This window comes from Schistocerca cancellata, chromosome 5, assembly GCF_023864275.1.
Source record: "Schistocerca cancellata isolate TAMUIC-IGC-003103 chromosome 5, iqSchCanc2.1, whole genome shotgun sequence".
Lineage (NCBI taxonomy): Eukaryota > Metazoa > Arthropoda > Insecta > Orthoptera > Acrididae > Schistocerca > Schistocerca cancellata.
In genome coordinates this window covers 311,091,790-311,113,969 of record NC_064630.1, presented here as the reverse complement: position 1 = coordinate 311,113,969, position 22,180 = coordinate 311,091,790, and the positions used below count along the sequence as shown (strand labels likewise).

The 22,180-nt window shown below is 42.5% G+C and overlaps 1 protein-coding gene across 1 annotated transcript in view; it reads left to right on the top strand.

Moving 5' to 3' along the window:
- Nucleotides 1-22,180, top strand: part of LOC126188510 (locomotion-related protein Hikaru genki-like) — a 313,797-nt gene that overhangs the window by 54,425 nt on the left and 237,192 nt on the right. The window lies entirely within an intron of this gene.

The window sequence follows — 22,180 nt, the reverse complement described above, 5'->3', positions numbered from 1 at the left end:
GTCTCACTGACTGTAGCGTTTTTATCCCTTCGGTGAAAGAGCTACAAGCAGCCAGGTCAAATATCGATATGGAAATCGCAAGAAAATACTTTCGGCTCATAGTGCAATGGTCAAAACTTACAATGGTGCACAACATGTAACGCCTCTTTCCGCTGCTGACAAGCAAATTTTGGGTTTCTAGGAATACATAAGTTTATTTATGAAATGCCACATTTGCATACCTCTTGAGTATGACACAGCATACCAATTAAACACAGACCGCATCAAAATCAAAATGAGTTGTTTTTTACTAATTCGTGACGATAGAGGTACGCTTGTGTACAGATACCCAGTTTTATTAAAACAGACTTTCGTCGTAAGGTTATCGTGGGTAGTTTCATTTCATCTCTTATAATACAGCTCACAATTTTCGTAAGGTTTCCTTTAGTGTTGTTAAAATAACGGTAAACATGAGAGAGAAATTAATCATCAACGATATACGCGAATTCTCTGACGTTACCTATAACAGTCTGACATTGCACGTGCAGTTTATTGATTACATGCATGTAGAAAACTTGTTCTGAGTTAAAGCTGTCAAACAAGGGTTGAAGAAGAATAAAATGCCACTACCAGACGACAGCTAATGTAGAAAATACTTTTCTGACGTATTTTGGCACGATGCGCTCTCCTCATACATAATACAAAAGTTTCGATATGCATCTGCTTCCAGGTTGTCTATTAAATCTGGAAAGAACAAAATGTCGCTGAATTTAGCCCTTTTTCCACATGTGACTGTTTAGGTTTGAGAAGTGAAGGCAGTTATGTTACATGTTCAATTACGTTGATAACTTCAGAAGACAGAATTGCTTTTTAAAAAATGTAGCATTGAATGTACTCGAACTCGCAACATCTTATCTACAGGTCAAAACACTTACCATTACGCTTTTAGATGGCACATAGGTACTACAGCTCCAGAAGTGAAAAACAATTCCTCCAGAACTTCTGCATTACACAGGCCTGCGAGATATTGCATATGGCTGGGTCTATACTTATGAGAGACAAACAGTTATACCTTTTCTTTTGCACTGCAGGACGTTTCCAACAAACAGATATCGCATAGAGTAGCTCAAATGGAAAGGAACACTTCCTATTTATATTTCTGCATCCTACGCTGCAGTTCTCGTAGGTGGCAGTTACGTGATTTTATTTCGGTGATTACAAATTAGAGTCGAATGTATGCACTGGGTAGCCGAGGCAGCTAGTTCATGGTGATTCGATCAACCAAGTAAATGAATTTACTGAACATGCTGCAAATTACTACAGGGAGCCTGTAGTGTGACGCAACGGCGTTACGATAGAAAAATGAGCGCCAGAGAAGAGGATTTGGTGGTCTGTTGGACTGATGATAGGTTCATGTATCTATGGTCTGTGTTCGATTCCAACTTCTGTGAATGATTTTAGATAGGGAGAGACAGATTCCATTCTCTTCTGGCTACACCAAGTGAAGAAGATATAATGGCATTGTTGTCTGAAATTCACATTAAAAATGATATTCCTTATCTACCAAGTAGAACTACAATAAAGTCTGGAGTGGCGACACGTAGAAACACCATCACCAGTATCCTTTCTTATACTGGTTATTTATTTCTAGTGACGAAACAAACGCTATGTAGGCTCACAGAACACTTATTCCATCTTTTATCTGAGCTTCTGTATGTCGATAAAATTGGTTCTGAACTGAGAATGCAACTCAAACCGCCCTTAACGCGGAATTTGATCCCTTCGTGACAACACAGCTCGGCTACAATTTGTTATTTGTTCAAAACTGCAGATTCATCAACATCTCCACATAATGCGCGTGAATGGGTTCGAATCCTGGCCCGTCACTAAAGATTTCATTATGTATTATCAAGCTCTAGCACGAGAACACCTATCTGCTGGTGGATAATAATTTTGATTTTTAATGTATTTTCATTCGTTGTCATCACTTTCGATATGTGACGTTTTTGACTCCCAGTGAGACACAGAACTATTTGCGAGATCACTGGAAGTCCAAGATGTTATTCCGAGCTGCTGGTGGAGAAAAATTCGGTAGCTGACGTCTCTTTGTGTGGGGCGCTATTCCCAGTCAGAATGTTTGCGTTATGTAATTTAAAGTTGATATTTGCTAACTTATACTGTCTAAAATCGAGGTATATCACTCTCTGTATGCCTAATCAGGAATGACTGTTCGTTTCCGTCAGTCACGGAATCTTGGCTTTGTCTGCAAGACCTGGGTTTGAATTCATATGCAGAACGAAACGGTTCGTCGTGTCATTTGAATGTCATACATATTCTCAACTAGCTACTCGTGAATAACTGAAATTTTTAATGTCATTTTGTGTTAAATAATAAGTTTGGTATGTTACTTTGAAGAGGAAATCGTGAATATGACGAACTTACTAAGTGCATTACCTATCTGACGTAAGTATGAGAGTGGTAACAATTCAGGCATGTCATTTCTTGTAATAAATGTGAGCTTACAAGCCTTAAGGACAGTCTTATCTGTGATAAGGTGTTCCCTGATATTTGTAGTATCGTGGTATTACTTTACATCTTGAGTTATTGCGATACAGAGCAGTGTTTTCTAGTGGTGACTTGTTGGAACCATTTTCAATAGTCAAACGACTGTTCCAAGGAGCGATTAGAGGACCTGCTAGACAGCTGCGGTATGTAGGTTGCATGCGAATCAGGCGAAATGCAATTCAGGTCGTTCGGATTCTTTTGAGCATGACTGTACCTTTCGGAATGTGCTGATATAATTGATTCATACTTTTCAATCGTATACCACAGCTCGCTAGGAGAATGATCCGCACCCAGAGACTGGAAGGTTCCACAAGTCAAACAAATATGCAGGAAAGGAAGTAGGAGTAACCCGCTGAACTACAGACCCATATCACTAACGGCGATTTGCAGTAGATTGTTCGAGCATACGCTGTACCCGAACATTACGAATGGCCACGAAGGAAATGATCTATTGACAAATCGCCCACACTGATTCACAAAGTATCATTTTTGTGAAACACAACTGGCTCTTTATTCTCACGAAGTAATGAGTGCTATCCATACGCGATGTCAAATAGATTCCATGTTTTTAGATTTCCAGAAGGCTATGGGGCACCGTTCCGCACAAGCGGCTTCCAATTAAATTGCGTGTCTAAGGAGGATAGTACAGTCGTGTGCCTCGATTCGAGATTTCCTGTCATAAATGTCAGAGTTTGTAATAACTGACCTATATAAATGATTTAGAGGACAATCTGAGGAGTTCTCTTAAATTGTTTCCACATAATGTTGTCTTTTACCGTCTTGCAAAGGCGTCATATGATCAGTGGAAGTTGACTCTAAATCATGAATTCGGTATGTTTCAGTCAAAACGTTAAATCAAATATAAATCATACAAATCTAAAGGCTGTAAACTCAGCTAAGCACTTAGCAATTACAATTACGAAAAACTTAATTTGGAACGATCTCATGGATAATGTTGTGGGAAAAGCAAACCAAAGACTGCGATTTATTGGCAGAACGCTTAGAAAATGTAACAGGTCGACTAAAGAAATTGCTTACAGTATACTTGTCCGCCCTCTTTTGAGGTACAGCTGTGAGGTGTGGGATCCGCATCAGAAGGAATGACAGAGGACGTCGGAAAAGGTCAAAGACGTCAGTTTGTTTTGTATTACTGCAAAATAATGTGGAGGTATCACACACGAATTGTGGCGACTGTCATTAAAACAAAGGCCGTTTACGCTGCCGCAGGATCTGTTCATGAAATTTACATCGTCACCTTTCTCCACAGGGCGTGAAAATATTTTGTTGATGCCTACCCTCATAGGAAGAAATCATAATCATAATAAAATAAGAGAAATCATAACTCCCACGGAAAGAATTAAATGTGCGCGAGCGGAATGGTAGAGAAATAACTTAATGGTGGTTCGGAAGGCCCTTAATGGTGAAACGCGGAGTCTCATGTAGATGTAGATGTTGACCCTGTTAGAAAAGTACAGCCACCTGGTGCTCATTCGAGATGTGCTGCCACAGCTACTGAACCGCTCTTTCTCCACATGAGGATGTGCGCTCAACACGATGACACATCATTCAGCTTCGATGTTATTGATGACAGAATATTATCAATATGAGTAGCTCGCCTCATAAATGATCTGGAAGGGGACGTCCTGTCCGAAGATCAGAGCAATCACCAGATCTTAGTCTCACTGATTTTGTTGTGGGTTTAAATAACGGTTTATAGTAAGAAATCGTATTAGACAGTGATGAGAACCTACAGACCGCGTAGTAGCTGTCTGTGTTCAACAGACTATAGGGATATTTGTGCTGCAGAAATTTACGTTCCTTTGCGCTGCTAGCACTTCGTGCAGTTTCAATAAGATTACATTGTTGCTATCAGGTGTCAGTTGCTTGTGACAATAACAAACTTATATGTTCCTCTCCAACTATCAGTTCCTTAGGATTAACTAACATCTGCATAATTTTCAACCCAAGCGTATGGAATAGCAGTACACCAAATTCAGTTTACTGGTGCGTTGCTAATGCTCTAACGGCTCTAAGCACTATGGTACTTAACATATGAGGTCATCAGTCCCTAGACTTAGAACTACTTAAACCTAACTAACCTAAGGACATCAAACACATCCATGCCCGAGGCAGGATTCGAAACTGCGACCGTAGCAGCAGCACGGAGTGCGTTGCAGTGTATTATATTTTCCTTTTCTTTTCAGAGCAATTCAAAAGCACTTACATTTTTCGAAGTTATCATGGTTATCACAACAGCAACGTAAGGTGAAGCTTTGACAATACCATTCACTGATTCTGGCGAAACGTCAGAAAAATTATCAAACGAGCGTCGGCCGAAGAACCCGAGACAGATCACCAACAGACATTTTGTCAGCAATAACAAATTCATTCTGTGGTAAATCAGATCAATGCACATATTGAACTGTCATCGTATTATATTGACCCTGTGAGACTTTGAAGACATCGTCACATTCTATTAGAACTGTACCGGATTTAATGTTTACAACCTATGTGGCAGGGTACTTCATCCTGGTGCACAGGTAATTTGTACTGGATTTCTTGAAGCCAGAAGTCCAGTCCTATGACAGCTGCAAGTTAGTGACTGAATACCATGATCTCAGTGGCATCACAGACAAAGGGATGGATTGCTTAAGAAACAGCAGTGCGCCTACGAATAATGAGCAGCATGTGGTCGCGTGTGGCTGGATCTGAATAACTTGGTAGGAGACCTCCGAATGGAGGTTATAATTTCTGCCCCTACAGCACCTCTGGGGTAGAAATTGACAGTATGCTCACAACTCCTCGTAGCTCATGCCACAGTGCCACTGAATAACGCATTTCCCTCGCTTCTAAACACACGTTCTAGCACGACGCCCACTGACGCTTATTGTAACATATAGCCTTCAATATTACAGGGAATTTACAAGTGGGCAAGTGGGCATGTGCAAATCTCAACATCTGGGCATCTGTATTTCCATTGCCTATGTCTTATGCGTTATTGTGACTTAAGTGTCGCATCATTTACCGTCATTAGTGGTTTAATCAGTGGTATTAATAGACTATGGTCAGTATCGCAAGCTAGGCGACACCCTGTTTTCAGAGTAACATAAGAACTCGGAAAGTCTCCTTCTGCAGGTATTATAATGATTTTATAGCAGCTTATGAAAGTTTGCAAATATTTGTTTTTACACCGCGTTCTTCTCTATTCCGTCTTCAAAGTCATCCATCTTTCGACAAGGTCGAAGTCTTCCTCCATATTCACGTTGGTCTACCGTGCGCCAATATTTTGATATCAATATACCTGGTGCGTTTTATAATTTGTTTTGCTTATTCTTCATTATCTATACAGCCTTTGCGTTGTAACGTACCGGTTTCCAGGTCCGTCTTTGAGGGGTACGTTAGCATTTTCTTCGCCAAGTCAGGACGCCATAGCTACTCTCGCACCGAGTCACTTGGATTCGATCGGCAGGCGAGGGAGTCTGGAGTCCGTCGAAGACTGGGCTGGCCACAGCAGAAGAGACTGATTTCAGCAAAACATTTTATTGAGACAACTGTCACAGGTGCGTGCCCTTCTCCTTCGGGCGCAGGCTGGTTTCTACTCAACGCTTTCTCGCTCTGGGTGCATTGGAGGTAGCCGCGCTTGAAGACCCCTTACGCTAATGAGGTGGCATGCTGAGGATGTGCTCCGACGGCCAGCTGAAGCCATTATAACATTCTTCCAGACCAGATAGTGCAGTTGATAGCAACTTGGTGATGACATCCACAGTATTCTGTGGACAGCCCGGAGGCGTTGAACCCTCGACCCCAAGAAGCGTAACCGCTGGCTGCCTGGTAGAGGCTTTCTGGACCCAGTAAACAGGTCTGCCGCACTATTATGCCAAACTCTTCACTGCCAAGTGGGTCAATGAGACTCCCTACTCATTGCGTCTGTTAGCAAAGTTATTTTGTTGCTATGCGGCGAAGGCATTGACGGGCGATTTGTGGAAAGTGCGTCGCCGCCTAGTTACAGAAGTCTTGCCACACGTTGATTTATCACTGCCGTTGTTAGGCGGTCGAATATGTCTTCAGTCATGTGCTTTCAGGTGCAGTATGTGGATCACTGTGCCTCAACATTCCTCGTCGTCGTGATGTTCTGTTCACTCTGCGAAACCACACATTGATTTTTAGAGACGTCAAGATAACTATACCTGGATGGAATTTCAGTTGTCTCAGTTAACTGTCCTTCCCATCCTAATGGTTTCATGGAACTACTGCTAGAAAGAAGGTCTCATCTCTTTTCTTTCAAAAGCCCCTGATCTCGCAAGACTTTGCCACTAATGGTACTTCTGGTTCTGCAAGAAAAGATGTACGTGTTGCTGCATGGTTTATGTGTTTAAAATAAGAAATCTTAATATACCTGAGGGTAATTCTACACGGAGTAGTTCTACATCAACGAAATGACACTGTTAAAACTGTTAAGGTACTGTTTGGTGATATAAACGACTATTAGTGAGTGACTCACATGATATCTTGCGAACCATGGATGAAGGGCAGCAGACAGATTCCACATTCCTGCATTTCTGGGAACCATATGGATCGGTGCCCCAATGCAGGGAAACCAAAGTCGGAGCAGGTGGAATAGTTTCTCAGCTAAGTGAGTTCCTCGAAGACTTCTAAAATACATCCTGGCCATTGGCCATTAAAACTGCTACACCACAAAGTTGACGCGCTGCAGAGGCGAGTTTAACCGACAGGAAGACGATGCTGTGATATGCAAATGATTAGCTTTTCAGACCGTTCAAACAAGGTTTGCGCCGGTGGCGACACATACAACGTGCTGACATGAGGAAAGTTTCCAACCGCTTTCTCATACACAAACAGCAGTTGACGAGCGTTGCCTGGTGAAACGTTGTTGTGATGCCTTGTGTAAGGAGGACGAATGCGTACCATCACGTTTCCGACTTTGATAAAGGTCGGATAGTAGCCTATCGCGTTTGCGGTTTACCGTATCGCGACATTGCTGCTCGCATTGGTCGAGAACCAATAACTGTTAGCAGAATATGGAATCAGTGGGTTCAGGAGGGTAATACGGAACGGCGGGCTGGATCCCAACGGCCTCGTATCACTAGAGGTCGAGATGACAGCCATCTTATCCGCATGGCTGTAACGGATCGTGCAGCCGCCGTCTCGATCCCTCAGTCAACAGATGGGGACGTTTGCAAGACAACAACCATCTGCACGAACAGTTCGTCGACGGTTGCAGCAGCATGGGCTATCAGCTCGGAGACCATGACTGCGGTTACCCTTGACGCTGCATGACAGACAGGAGCGCCTGCGATGGTGTACTCAACGACGAGCCTGGGTGCATGAATGGCAAAACGTAATTTTTTCGGATGAAGCCAGGTTCTGTTTACAGCATCGTGATGGTCGCATCCGTGTTTGGTGACATCGCGGTGAACGCATACTGGAAGCGTGTATCCATCATCGCCATACTGGCGTATTATCCGGCGTGATGGTATGGGGTGCCATTGGTTACACGTCTCGGTCACCTCTTGTTCGCACTGACGGCACTTTGAACGGTGGACGTTAGATGTGATACGACCCGTGGCTCTACCCTTCATTCGATCCCTGCGAAACCATATATTTCAGCAGGATAATGCACGACCGCATGTTGCAAGTCCTGTACGGGCCTTTCTGGATACAGAAAATGTTCGACTGCTGCCCTGGCTATCACATTCTCCAGATCTCTCACCAACTGAAAACGTCTGGTCAATGGTCGCCAGGCAACTGCCTCGTCACAATACGCCAGTCACTACTCTTGATGAACGGTGGTACCATGTTGAAAGTGCATGGGCAGCTGTATCTGTAAACGCCTTCCAAGCTCTGTTTGGCTCAATGCCCAGACGTATCAAGGCCGTTATTACGGCCAGAAGTGGTTGTTCTGGGTATTGATTTCTCAGGATCTATGCACCCAAATTGCGTGAAAATGTAATCACGTGTCAGTTCTACTATAATATAATTGTTCAATGAATACCCGTTTATCATCTACATTTCTTCTTGATGTAGCAATTTTAATGGCCAGTAGTGTAGCAGAACCCAGTACGCTGTCCACGACGGTGATTGTTTATCAGAGACAAGGATGCAGTCAAGAGTGCACCAGGAAAGTGTGATAGGGCCGATGCTATTCTCTGAATACGTTAGTGAACTGAGGCTGCTTTCTGATGACGCAGTAATATAGGGAAACTATTATCGTTGAGTGAGTTCTGTACAAGGTTATAGGATGACATTGAGAGCATTTCTGTTTGATGTGGTGGATGGTAGCTTCCTCTAAATGTAGGGAAACGTAAGTTAAAGGAACTGAGTAGGAAAATTAATCGTATAATGCGAGAATGTGGTAATAGTGCTGTGCTCATTGACACACTCTCGTCGGTAAAATATCTACACGTAAAGTTGCAAAGTTGTTGGTATTGGAATGAGCAATTAAGGTTAATAATAGGAATCGCTAATGATCGATTTATTTTGAGTATTTTAGGGAAGTATATCTCATTTTAAAGGAAGACAAGTACAGAGAACTAGTGCGACAAATCGTGAGTAGTGCTGGAGCGTTTGGGATTCCCACCAGGTCGGATCCCCGCCAGGTCGGATTAAAGGAAGACTTCCAAGCATATCTCAGGCGCGCTGCTAGAGCTTTTTCCGAAAGGTTCGATCAACACGGAAGTGTTGCGGAGATGGTATGAGAACTCAAATTGAAATGCTTAGAGAGAAAACAACCTTCTTCTCGCGACACAATGTTGAGAAAATTTAGAGAACCGCCAGCTGCAGCAGACTGCAGTATGGTAAAGATAAGATGAAAGAAATTAGAGCGCCTGTGAGACGGTGACTTTTCCTTCACTCCAGTTGATAGTGGGACAGAAAGTAAATGACTAATATTGGTCCAAGTTGCCCTTCACCATGTACCATACGGTGGCTTACGGTTTATATATGCAGATGTAGACTGTTTTATATCATGAAAATTTCCTTGCTTTGTGATATTTTTTATAAGAATCAGTCAACTCTGTGGCACAGAACTAACAGTTTGCAACAGATGTGTTCCTTTGCTCCACCTGAGAATGCCGTTTAAGAAGTATGGAATAAAATAGAAGACTGCAGTGGGTTATAGGTGGTCATCTTCGAGGTGAGTGAAAAGGGGGCTGCATTCGTTACTTCAACTGCAATAAAAAATACCTGCATTCCGTTTCCCGCGACTGCGCATTAGCTGCAATGTCTGTCCCTTAATCTGGATTGCAAGAATAGTCTGTAATGAACAGCTACTCCTCGGCAACTTACACGGTCATAAGGAACAATTTTCGCTGATGTTAAAATGTTTGTTGACGATTCCCGGCGACACGAAGGGCCTTTTAGTGTGTGTGTTTGTAAGTGTGAATTCCTAAGGGATCGAACTGCTGAAGTCATCGGTCCCAAGAATTACACACTACTTAGACTAACTTAAACGTATCCTAAGAGCAACACACACACACCCATGCCCGAGGGAGGACACGAACCTCCGGCGGGATGGACCGCGCCATCCGTGTCATGACGCCTCTAACCGCGCGGCCACTCCGCGCAGCCGCCTTTTAGTGTTCTGAGATTCAGGGACGAGATTTCCCTGAACTCGCAGGGTTTATTTTCCAGATGTACTACAGTATACCAAGCAAAGTAAATTGATAGAGTGATTTTCAATCATCAATAACTTTCAATCATAAAACCTATCTAAGCGACGGGAGATATTTTATATTCGAATCTGTACGTTCGATTTTGCTGGGCCGCCCCCTGTCATAAGGAGCAGATGACTGAATGAAAGGCAAAACACAAGGCAAAAACACGTTGTATGACGCAAAGTCTTTCTAACACCCCGTATGGGTCACTCCTCATGAGGGTGTCTGCGTTAAGTGTACTAGTGTAAGTACTAGCTTTCCTAGTGATTTCTGCTACTTGCAAAATTATTTGCAGTAATCTTCTTATAGACGTTTCTTTCCAGTACGCGATGATAGACGTGCTCGTAGCAGAAGGTCCAAATGGCACTAGTAGGAAGTGCGTTAAATACTGCCAATTTCATCCCGCACATGCGCTCTGTTTCACTTTCGCTGAATGTGACTGCCATTGGTCATAAAGCAAACGTCCCACCTGAAGTAATTTTTTTGCCACACTTTCTTCGGCACACCTGGCGTCATTTCTGCCAGTTTGATTTTCAACTTTCAGTTGTTCCTAGTCGTGGAATCCAGTACTACAACAACAGGTGAATGGAACTTTAGCTACATGAGGGCACCTTAGCCATATGTCGTCTCAAATAAATTCTCTATATAAGTAAAAATAATTTTCGAAATTATTTTTGAAAATATTGTTGGAGTGAGACAGTAAGCATGATGTAATATTTGAAATTAATTATAAAACACTCTAAACCGCAAGTTTTACTTTCAGTCCATATTTGCACTCAGTGGAGTGTTTATTCCGTTCACTACATCCTGTAATTCTTCTTCACATTCACTAGGGGAAGCAATGTCGTAATCGAATCTTATCGCTGATATTCTGTCACCCAGAATTTTAATCCCACTTCTGCATTTTTGTTTTCTTCACTGTGTCTTCGTGCAGACTGAACCGTAGGGGTGAGAAACCCATGTTACTTACATCCTTAGAGACGAAAATGTAGGAAGTTTAAAATTTTTCATCTGGCTTATATAAAAATTCAGAGTAACTGCTTTGGGGGCATTTCTGCGGACACCGGATGGCATGACGGGCTGGAGCCACAACTCGGGAGGCGCGAGCGGTCGCAATAATCGCATAACGCGGCCGGCCCGACGGTGCGGCCCACGTGACCGCAAATACCTGCTGCCGCCCCATGCCGCGCACATACGTAAGGCGGCGCACAGTGGGGGCTCGCTGTGCCGTGCCGTGGCGGCCATATTGATCTGCGCCTACCGGATAATTCGCGGCTGCGACCACAGGCCACAGCCGGCCGACTGCCGCCTAATGACTATGCTTCCCGCCTGCCAGCACTGGTGGTTGGGTTGCCGTCCTCCTGGGAGGGGTGCCGCCGTGGATTCCGGACTCATGTGCGTAGTTCAGAAACGATCACGTAGCGCCGGGCTTGCTCGGTTTCAACGTGCAGGAAACTTTTCCGGGAAACCTTTCAATGCATTTTCTAAGTTCTTCGTCAATCAAATTCTAAAGATTACGACTGATCACTGCCATCACCCTTCTCTATTTCGTGCCACTATAATCAAATCTAGATTTTTTTTAAAATTTTGTACCTCGTGCCGATGTTCTACTATTTTCGTTCCTCCGTCATACCCTACATTTAGTTCCCGAATCTTTTTATCCTAATTAATTGTTAGACAGTTACACTGATCAATTGTAACCATCTCGTTTCCTCTCTTTGCTGTCTGCATCTTCTCTCCATTTTGCCTTTTCCATCTTTCAGCCGATGTTGTTCCTGATTTCTTCTTTTTGATGGCCGCAAAATTTAGAATTTTATTCTTGAAAATGGTTTCTTACTGTCGCTTCCGACTATTCAATATTTCTTTCCAATCCCTTTCTTACTTCTGTAATCCATGCTATCGTTTATTTCAGTTTCCATGGATATAGGAATATTTACTTCACTTGCCTGTTCTCATTAATTTCTTTGAGATGTCCAAGAGAAGATTAATGTTCCTGTTGCTTTTACTTGAAATTTGCTATATATTTTAGTAGATCTCCTCCTCCAACCACCTTTAGTTCGTATTGCACTCATCATTTTCGACGAGTCCGTCTTTCATCCAGACCTATCTATATTCTGTCCAGCATACAGCTCATTACTTATATTAACATATATTTAAACATTGTGTTAGAGTATTACAATTTTGTATATCTTGTTACAGATATTTGTCGTTATAACACAGGCTCCTTGCCGTTTAGTCATACTTCTACTTTAAAATTTTCTGGTTGTTTCTACTGTACGGTCTGCCCAAGATATAAGAATTTACTAACTCCATTTTGTCTGTGTTCTTATTTTGATTAATTTCCATATTTGTCTCGAATCTTTAGGTTTTATGGCTGAAATCTAGCAGCAGTTCTATTACCTCTAATGTCTGGTCAGTGAATCTGTCGCTCGTCTTTATGTTGGGTGAGATATCTGGAGAGCGTGTTGGCCAGGACAAAATTCTAATATAGTCTCTACGAGGCAGGTCACGACTGCACGAACTGTATCCTGTCTTTCGCTACTCTGTTGAAAGACGTCAGGGCAACCTTAATAATAGGCCACAGCCACCAGTCTTAATATTTCAGAAATATTATAATTCGTCTACAAATCATAAGAGTGGACTAAGCAAACCAGAGATGATCGTTTTGTGTGCGCTGTGGTACCCCATACAATCACGTAAGTTGTTGGGCCTGCATGATGGCGAATTCAATCAGGCAACGTTCGATCTCCACAGAATCTCCACACACACAAATACGTCCATCATGATAATGCCCAGAGAGTTGGTACTCGTCAGAAAAGACGACTTGGTGCACTTAAGGAGAACACTCTCGACCGACCTCTTTCTGATATCACATCATGCAAAGCCATAACCATGGTCACCATACACACTGGTCTTCGTTGATACTAGTGTTCATACAAAAACGCCATTGTATGACCCATCGTACATGACTGTACGTTCTCGTGTGGCATGTCGCATAATGTTTCATCTCGCGCTTTAATCGTGAGATTCTACGTGAGGTTGCGTATGACCCTCGAAAAGCACCGATTCCATATTCGCATGATATCCTTTGGATCGCGTCTCACGTGTGCAGCAGTAACGTAGTTGGATAAACTGCAGTATTTATGGGCCACGATCTTGCCACTGTAGACTTCCGACAAGTGCTGGTAACCTTTCCTGCGTCTAACACTACACACAACCTGGTCACGTCATACATAACAAACATTCAGATACAGTTTCCCAAGGAGTCTATCATTTTATACAGAATGTAGATAATGTGGAGTACTACTTCTCTTGTGTAGCCCTGCTGATCTGCTGTTCATTTTTAAACCAGAGCATGTATCATAACGTTAATTGCAAGCCGTCCTGAGTGTATTGCTGTTTAAGTAGCCAGCAATGTAGATGTTCTCCTTCGATTTAATAACCATCAGTATGGCTTATCAGTTGTTATTTACAGTTGTGGATTCAGCATGTACTACGAGGTAATTGTGCAGGTCAGGCAGACCCAGCTGTATTACCAACAAATTCTCTTAATTTTTAGGCCATTAACGTTCTTTTCTTCGTTGTTATGTCAGCACTGCTATGTACATTACCCCCATTTTCAGCAAGACAAGTAATACGGCGAATGAAATATGCCCTACAGATGCTTCCAGTCATTACGATACAAACTTCCAATAATTTAATTACGTTCGAAAATTCATTCTTAATTGAATGACTGAATGATATTTATTACTATAATGGAATCTAACAGCTATTGAGGACAAGGACAGATTTTCTGTGCACTTGCTAGAAATATATTCGGAAGTGTCTGATAAAATATAATTTGGCTGTTCGTTCGTTACGTGTATCTCACGCGCATAATCACATATGCTAGATGAAAACAGTGTTTTCCCGAACAAGAACTGATTCACCGTATGTAGCTGAAACAAAACTGTCTCCAGACTATTCTCTGTTGGAGTTGTAATTACAATTAATTGTGACACGTTCCGGGTGAAATGTGCTTTATCTGTACGACATATGGTTCCTTGATAACTGAAATCTTTCTCTCACCACATCTGAAGCTGGGGCACAAATAATTCTTCACGTTAAATTATATAGTTTGCGGCGTAGAATAGTTTTACGCTAGCACCCCTGAAATGAGTCGTAATTGCCACCACTCTCTCTTCGGGCTATATACAAGTGAACTTTATTGGTAGACTGTTAATGACATGGTCGACAGCTTTGTCAGTCCGGACACAGAGACTACATTCTCTTGGCTGTTAAGTGTTACCGATATTGAGTCGGTTGCTCAAAACAAATATTTTCAAATATCATGCAAACAGAGTAAGATGTTATTCTCACGTTACAATTTTGTTCTAGCTCACATGCTACTGAAATTTCATCCCAATTTGAGGCCTAGTACGTATTTAACGTCTCATCTCTGCCATCATACACGGACATAATTTTTAATAATCTGGAGGACGACCAGAGAAATGTTACTAGTATCTGAAACATCCCAATTTCGGCTTTCTCGTATAAGTCGAAGACACAACACTTCGAGCGTTCGTATTTCTATACTTACAGTTCTACTGCACTGCGAAAGTACCAGTGACGCTGAAACTGGTGTTTTGCGATGAAGTACAATTTCATTTGCCGCACACACCGCATGTATTACACAAAAACATTGGATGTACAGTAACGTCTGCACTCATTGCGTTAGTATGACTCATCAGTTTATGCACCGTTAAGAGGTCAAATCGAATTGTGGGATACTTCTAGCCCTCGGTCAATTCTATTGCATTTCTCAATGGTTCTAACAATGTCACGATTTCTCTTTAAATGTTGTTCTTACCTGAGACACCCCTCACCAAAATCATTTCCATGATTTTATAGTGCCGTGTAACAGCAGACTTGAGCGTTCAAAGCAAGCTGTTCCACTTAGTCTCCGTGTCTTGCTTAAAGATTTTCTGTATCGAATTTACGTCACCAGTTTATCCTTAAAAGTCACTAATGAGAATCTCCCACAAAAACTGCTATAGCCATCGTCTTTCGTACCCAGGATATATTCTTTCTGCTCAAGGTTCGTTTCTGCACTTTCCTTCTTCAGAAATCACGTTCACGTCCATAATCCTTCAGCAGTCGACTGAACAGCGGTATTGTAACTAGACTATACAACTGGGCCATTCGACCTCGAATGAGCTTGAAGGAAATAGTGTGTAGCTGCTCCCCACGTCATAAGCAGGTGCATTGACACCTGCCGAACTTTCGTGGGTCTACATGCACTGGTCGATTCGAGCGACCATGAACGCACATGACGACCTCTAATTTTTATCCATATTCCATCTGCACCTCTGGCCAATTTCGCACTGCAGTTTCATTTTGACGCAGCCCATGTTTATGACGTCACCTCTCCTGAAAATGTTTGTGAAATCTTATGGGACTTAACTGCTAAGGTCATCAGTCCCTATGCTTACACACTACTTAACCTAAATTATCCTAAGGACATACACACACACCCATGCACGAGGGAGGACTTGACCCTCCTCCGGGATCAGCCGCACAGTCCATGACTGTAGTGCCTTAGACTGCTCGGCTAATCTCGCGCGACTTACCTCTCCTGAACTATGTGTCGTAGAAAGATACAAGTTTGCAGGTACATCCACTGATTTATGTGAATACTGACTGCTATATGCGTTGCAAATACAGTTAGTATTAAAGAAGTAATAAAATAAGAGGTCATGCCTGATGCGGCAGTTTAATTGCATGAAGAGCGAAAAAGTATTATGACATAAACATTTCTCCTTTTATCATTTTGTGGGGGCTGTCAGCGAGAAAAGGTCACGTAAAGGTTTAAAATTATTCGTAAAGTTGGAGGAAAGTTATTAACTGCTCTTATTCTCAAGTACTGGATGAATATACTCTAGCTATTTGTGCGTCGTGAGCTACGCTTCCTTTTTAATATCCACCCCCACCCCTTTCAGAGGTAGGTGGTTCCTACCCCCAAGGCCGTTCTCTCCAAACAGTAAGTGGTATTTGTACCTAGTTTGGTTGAACTCGAGTTAGTGATTTTGGAGGAGATGTGGAACATACCTGTACGTAAATACACTTCCACTTTTATAATATGTGAGGATTATGTGATGCTCTCTGTGAATTGAACCCCGGTACAAGTACGAGTGTGAGTCAGATGAAAATCTTAAATTTGTAATAACAAATCGAAATTTTGCGCCGTTGTCCTGTAAGTTGGTAAGCGTGCTACAAACAGCGCGCAGACTGGCCTGTAGGTGGCAGCATAGTGCAGATGCACACTTACCGTCGCAGTATCAGTATAAAGATGGCCGCCCCACTTGCGGCTTGTACCAGGGAAAAACAGCGTTCTGTTATTTGGTTTTTGCGTAGTGAAGGTGTGAAACCTATTGTAATTCATCGACGAATGAAGTTTCAGTACAGTGATGCATGTTTGTCACAGCAGCAAGTCTACGAACGGAGTAGGAAGTTCGCAAATGGTGTGATTTCAGTGGAAGATGCTCCTCGTCCAGGTCAGGCACAACGAGTTGTAACTCCACAGAACATCGCAGCAGCTGAAGCCATAGTGAAGGAAAATCGCCGAGTGACGCTGAATGACATTGCAGCATGTTTACAGATTAGTCATGGGTCTGCACACAACACTGTGCATGGTGTGTTGTAGTTTCACAAAGTGTCTGCAAGATGGATGCCACGGCAGCTGACTCCTGAAATGAGAGAACGACGTGTCGATGCTTGTTAAGAATTTCTTCGGCACTTTGAACGAGAAGGTGATGGCTTCCTTGCAAGAATCGTTACTGGGGACGAAACCTGGGTTCACTTCCACCAACCAGAAACTAAGAGAACGAGCAAGGAATGGCGCCATTCCTCATCACCAAAGCAAAGAAGTTTCGAACAGAATCATTAACAGTGGACGTTATGCTGAACCTCCTTTTGGACGAAAAAGGCGTCATTTTGGAGCATTACATGCCTAGAGGGACCACTGTCACCAGTGCATCATATACAGATCTGCTAAAAAATCATCTGCGGCCTGCAATCAAATCAAAGCGACATGGATTGCTGTCAGTATAACAATGCAAGGCCCCACACTGCCCATACAGCAGTTTCAACCATCATAGACCTTGAAACTTCCTGGCAGATTAAAACTGTGTGCCCGACCGAGACTCGATCTCGGGACCTTTGCCTTTCGCGGGCAAGCGCTCTACCATCTGAGCTACCTAAGCACGACTCACGCCCGGAGACATGGCTTAGCCACAGCCTGGGGGATGTTTCTCACTCTGGAAACATCCCCCAGGCTGTGGCTAAGCCATGTCTCTGCAATATCCTTTCTTTCAGGAGTGCTAGTTCTGCAAGGTTCGCAGGAGAGCTTCTGTAAAGTTTGGAAGGTAGGAGACGAGATACTGGCAGAAGTAAAGCTGTGAGGACCGGGCGTGAGTCGTGCTTCGGTAGCTCAGATGGTAGAGCGCTTGCCCGCGAAAGGCAAAGGTCCCGATGTCGAGTCTCGGTCGGGCACACAGTTTTAATCTGCCAGGAAGTTTCATATCAGCGCACACTCCGCTGCAGAGTGAAAATCTCATTCATCATAGACCTTCATTTTGAGTGTCTTCCTCATCCACCATATTCACCAGACCTCGCCCCAAGTGATTACCATATGTTTGGACCACTCAAAGACGCAATGGGAGGAAAGAAGTTCCGTTCTGATGAAGAGGTACGCCACGCGATGCATGAGTGGTTGCGCGGACTACGAAAAGAATTTTTTTCTAAGGGAATTTATACACTTTGTAAGCGCTGGAGAACTTGCTTTCAGCGTGGGGGAGACTAGGTTGAAAAGTGATACAGCTTTGTACCACTTCTGCACAGTAAATAATATTTAAAAAATATTGAAGGTTTTCTTTTGAATCACACTCGTAGTTATGGCTAATATTCGTTCTTTAAATTGGTTACTGAACTACACGTATTTGCAGTTGCGAAAACAACACAATATCTTGGGATGACTTAGTGATGAACTAAGATGAACTTATCGTATCCGATATACCACTAAGTAACGTGGAAGAGCATGGAATATGGTAAAAGCTACGCCTGGATTGTAGTGGGACTCTGATCGGCGGATAGAAATGAATTTACACCGGCCCCTAAGAAGGACGCGTTTTTATTTTGGAGAGATGAGCTACGGATCATTTTCAGACAGCACATTCCACAAGCTAGACAATATATAGTTCAGAACCATAAGCATAGTTAATGGGGTGCTTATGTCAACTCTCACTAACACATTACTGCTTGAAGCGAATGAACCACCGCTATTACTGCGAAGAATATTCCTCTGCGAGAAATTCCTCCCACCACTCTATTTCGACGAATGTGGGCTCCTCGAAGAAAAAATCCGTGAGTTAACATCCGGTTGCAGACGCGGAAGATGTTGGGTAAATAAGCAACTTCCACCCATCGCGGCTCAACATTTGGAGATACAGGCACTAAGGCACTAGATGTGGAAAAGTCCTCTCATAGCTCACTACAAATAACAGTGCGATTACGAATAATAAGACAAACGAATTGAAGAACTTCAAGACAGTTATAGCACAACTGAAATTTAATCTTTGGAAATTCATCTCAGTTGGTTCCAACTGAATGCTACACTTCTGTGTGATCCAAATCATGTATTCCTACGATGTCATCGTAAAACGGATCACATAAACGTACTTAAAAATGAGGTTGGGGTCTTGGTCGTTAGTTTAGAAGCAGCCTCCAAAGCTTATTAGCAACCCATAATATGATATGAAATAGTTACAAACTCATAATATAAACATAGAGGCACCAGATGCAGGAATCCTGCACCGTCTCTCATGGTAAGGTCTCTGGGGGTGTTTGCCGTTGCCGTCCTCCGATCAGTTATGAAGTTTCTAGTGTGTATCCGAGGCGTGTGGATGGCTGTGATGAGGATTTGGGATATCGTACTGCTGGGGTTGTGCTGTTATGGAAAAAACGAAGGGAAAGGGTGAAACCCTGAGCCGGTGTATAACCTTCTCCTCACTAATAGCACAATGACGACCGCCGAGCTTCCCGTCCGACGAAAAGGTTCATCATCGATAGTGTCACGTGATAAATTTGTGAAGCTATTTGGAATTTAATCCCGGATATTGGCGCAAATACTGGTTATCTATATCTACATCTACATGGATACTCTGCAGATCACATTTAAGTGCCTGGCGGAGGGTTCATCTAACCACCTCAATAATTCTCTATTAATCCAATCTCTTATAGCGCGCGGAAAGAATGAACACCTATATCTTTCCGTACCCGTACGAGCTCTGATTTCCCGTATTTTATCGTGGTGATCGTTCCGCCCTATGTAGCTCGGTGTCAACAAAATATTTTCGCATTTGGAGGGGAAAGTTGGTGACTGTAATTTCGTGAGAAGATTCCATCGCAACGAAAAACGCCTGTCTTTTAATGGTCTCCTGCCCAAATCCTGTTATCATTTCTGTGACACTCTCTCCCATATTTCGCGATAATACGAAACGAGCTACCTTTCTTTGAACTTTTTCGATGAACTCCGTCAGTCTCACCTGGTAAGTATCCCACACCGCGCAGTAGTATTCCAAAAGAGAACGGACAAGCGTAGTGTAGGCAGTCTCCTTAGTAGGTCTGTTACATTTTCTAAGTGTCTTGCTAATAAAACACAGTCTTTGGTTAGCCTTCCCCAGTACATTTTCTATGTGTTCTTTCCAATTTAAGTTGTTCGTAATTGTAATACCTAGGTATTTAGTTGAATTTACGGCTTTTAGATCACACTGATTTATCGTGTAACCGAAGTTTAACGAGTTCATTTTAGTACTTTTGTGGGTGGCTCACACTTTTCATTACTGAGGGTCAACTGCCACTTTTCGCACCATTCAGATATTTTTTATAAATAGTTTTGCAGTTTGTTTCGATCTTGTGATGACTTTAAAATGGCTCTGAGCACCATGCGACTTAACTTCTGAGGTCATCAGTCGTCTAGAACTTAGAACCAATTACATCGGCTCTGAGCACCATGCGACTTAACTTCTGAGGTCATCAGTCGTCTAGAACTTAGAACCAATTACATCTAACTAACCTAAGGACATCACACACATCCATGCCCGAGACAGGATTCGAACCTGCGACCGTAGCGGTTGCTCGGTTCCAGACTGAAGCGCCTAGAACCGCACGGCCACTCCGGCCGGCTCTGATGACTTTATTAGTCGATAAACGACAGCGTCATCTGCAAGCAACCGAAGACGGCTGCTCAGATTGTCTCCCAAATCGTTTATATACATTAGGAACAGCAAAGGGACTATACATTGGGGAACGCCTGAAATCACTTCTGTTTTACTCGATGACTTTCCGTCAGTTACTACAGACTGTGACCTCTCTGACAGGAAATCTAAATTTTACTACGAGCCGCTTGTGCGGTACAGTGTCAGGCACTTTACGCCACTGCCTCACTTCCCCTTGTGCGCCAAATACTAACACTGAATATTTCATCCATTACCATGATTCGAAACAGCTTATCTGACAAGCTAGGGGCATAGCACAAGCATGCACTGGCAGCTTGACTACTCAGGAATGTGTCCAACGATATAGCAACGTTTAAAAAACTGGATAAGTAGGTCAACAATGCCAAAGTCCTCATATCACTCATCGCACTGCTAGAATAATGCTCTTGATAATTAGATGCCAAGGAAAGACCAAAGAGCAATTAATTGATCCTCTTCGCACGTGCTACTCAATAGGATACGGAACTTTGAGCCTGTAAAAGTGTGTCACCGTGTGGCATCTTTATGTATGTGAATACTGTTGCACCTGCACGTATGCATGCAAGACCCCAATCTGGTTCTTTTATAAGGTCCTCATTTTCTGTCTGGATGGTACTTATAGACCTACACAGATATTCAATTTCGTTTCCACAGACTTTGAAACTGTTCTTAAAAGACACCCAAAAGAATATTTTATTGTTGCTTAAAATACATATTCATTACTATGAACTTAAGTGGGAATCTCTCAGATGTGCAGCAACGGCATTTTTTCAGTTCTTACCGCATTAACAAAAGGATTCTTACAGCTTAGTACTTTTGCGTAGCCTGTGTTAAATTTTCGGTTAGTTTACCCGCTCCAGTGTACAGTGTGTATGAAAATTATTTTATGTCGTAATCAGTCCTTTATTAAACCTGAAAGTGTTATGCAGGTGGTGCTGAGTGGTAAGATGCTGAAAGCAAAATAACTTTATTTAGAACTAAACAAACGACTTTACTTAACTAATCAACATTTTTTTACAAGTGTAATGAGTGTTAAGAAAAGCCGCAACAGATCACCCAATTTACAATGACAGTTTTTGAAAGCTAGTGGCAGCAGCGTTTAAAGCATTCACAAACCACCAAGTATTTAATGCAGTAAACAAAGCAGCAGTTGCCTGGTAGATTACTATCACAAGTTACAGAAATAAACCGGCGGCAGAATTTAAAAGACTAATCAATTCAAGGAAAAAATCAGCAACTGGCCAACAGATTTACAGTTCCAATTACAGAAAGTCATTGAAGCACAAATTAAAAGAGCAATAACCAACTGATGGCAGAATTTAAATAGCTGATTAATGCAGTAGAGAAACAATAACTGCTGCCTGTGGTTGCAGTTACACTTGTAGAAAGCCACTGGAGGCAGAATTTAAAAGAAAGAACGAAGAGCAACAAGTGGCAGAATTTAATAAAAAAGACTGAATGCCCTGACAAAAACTCAACTGTAAACCATAGAACCATTTTGAAAAAAAAAACACCTCTGGTATAAATATCATTTAGTGCAGCACGTATCATTAAACTGATGGTTAAATCTTGCTCAGAGCGGATAATCCACAAATATATCGGAGCGCATACATTTATTAGTACCGGCCCAGTAAGGCCCTTTATTTTATACGAGCGAGAAAGAGTACGCCT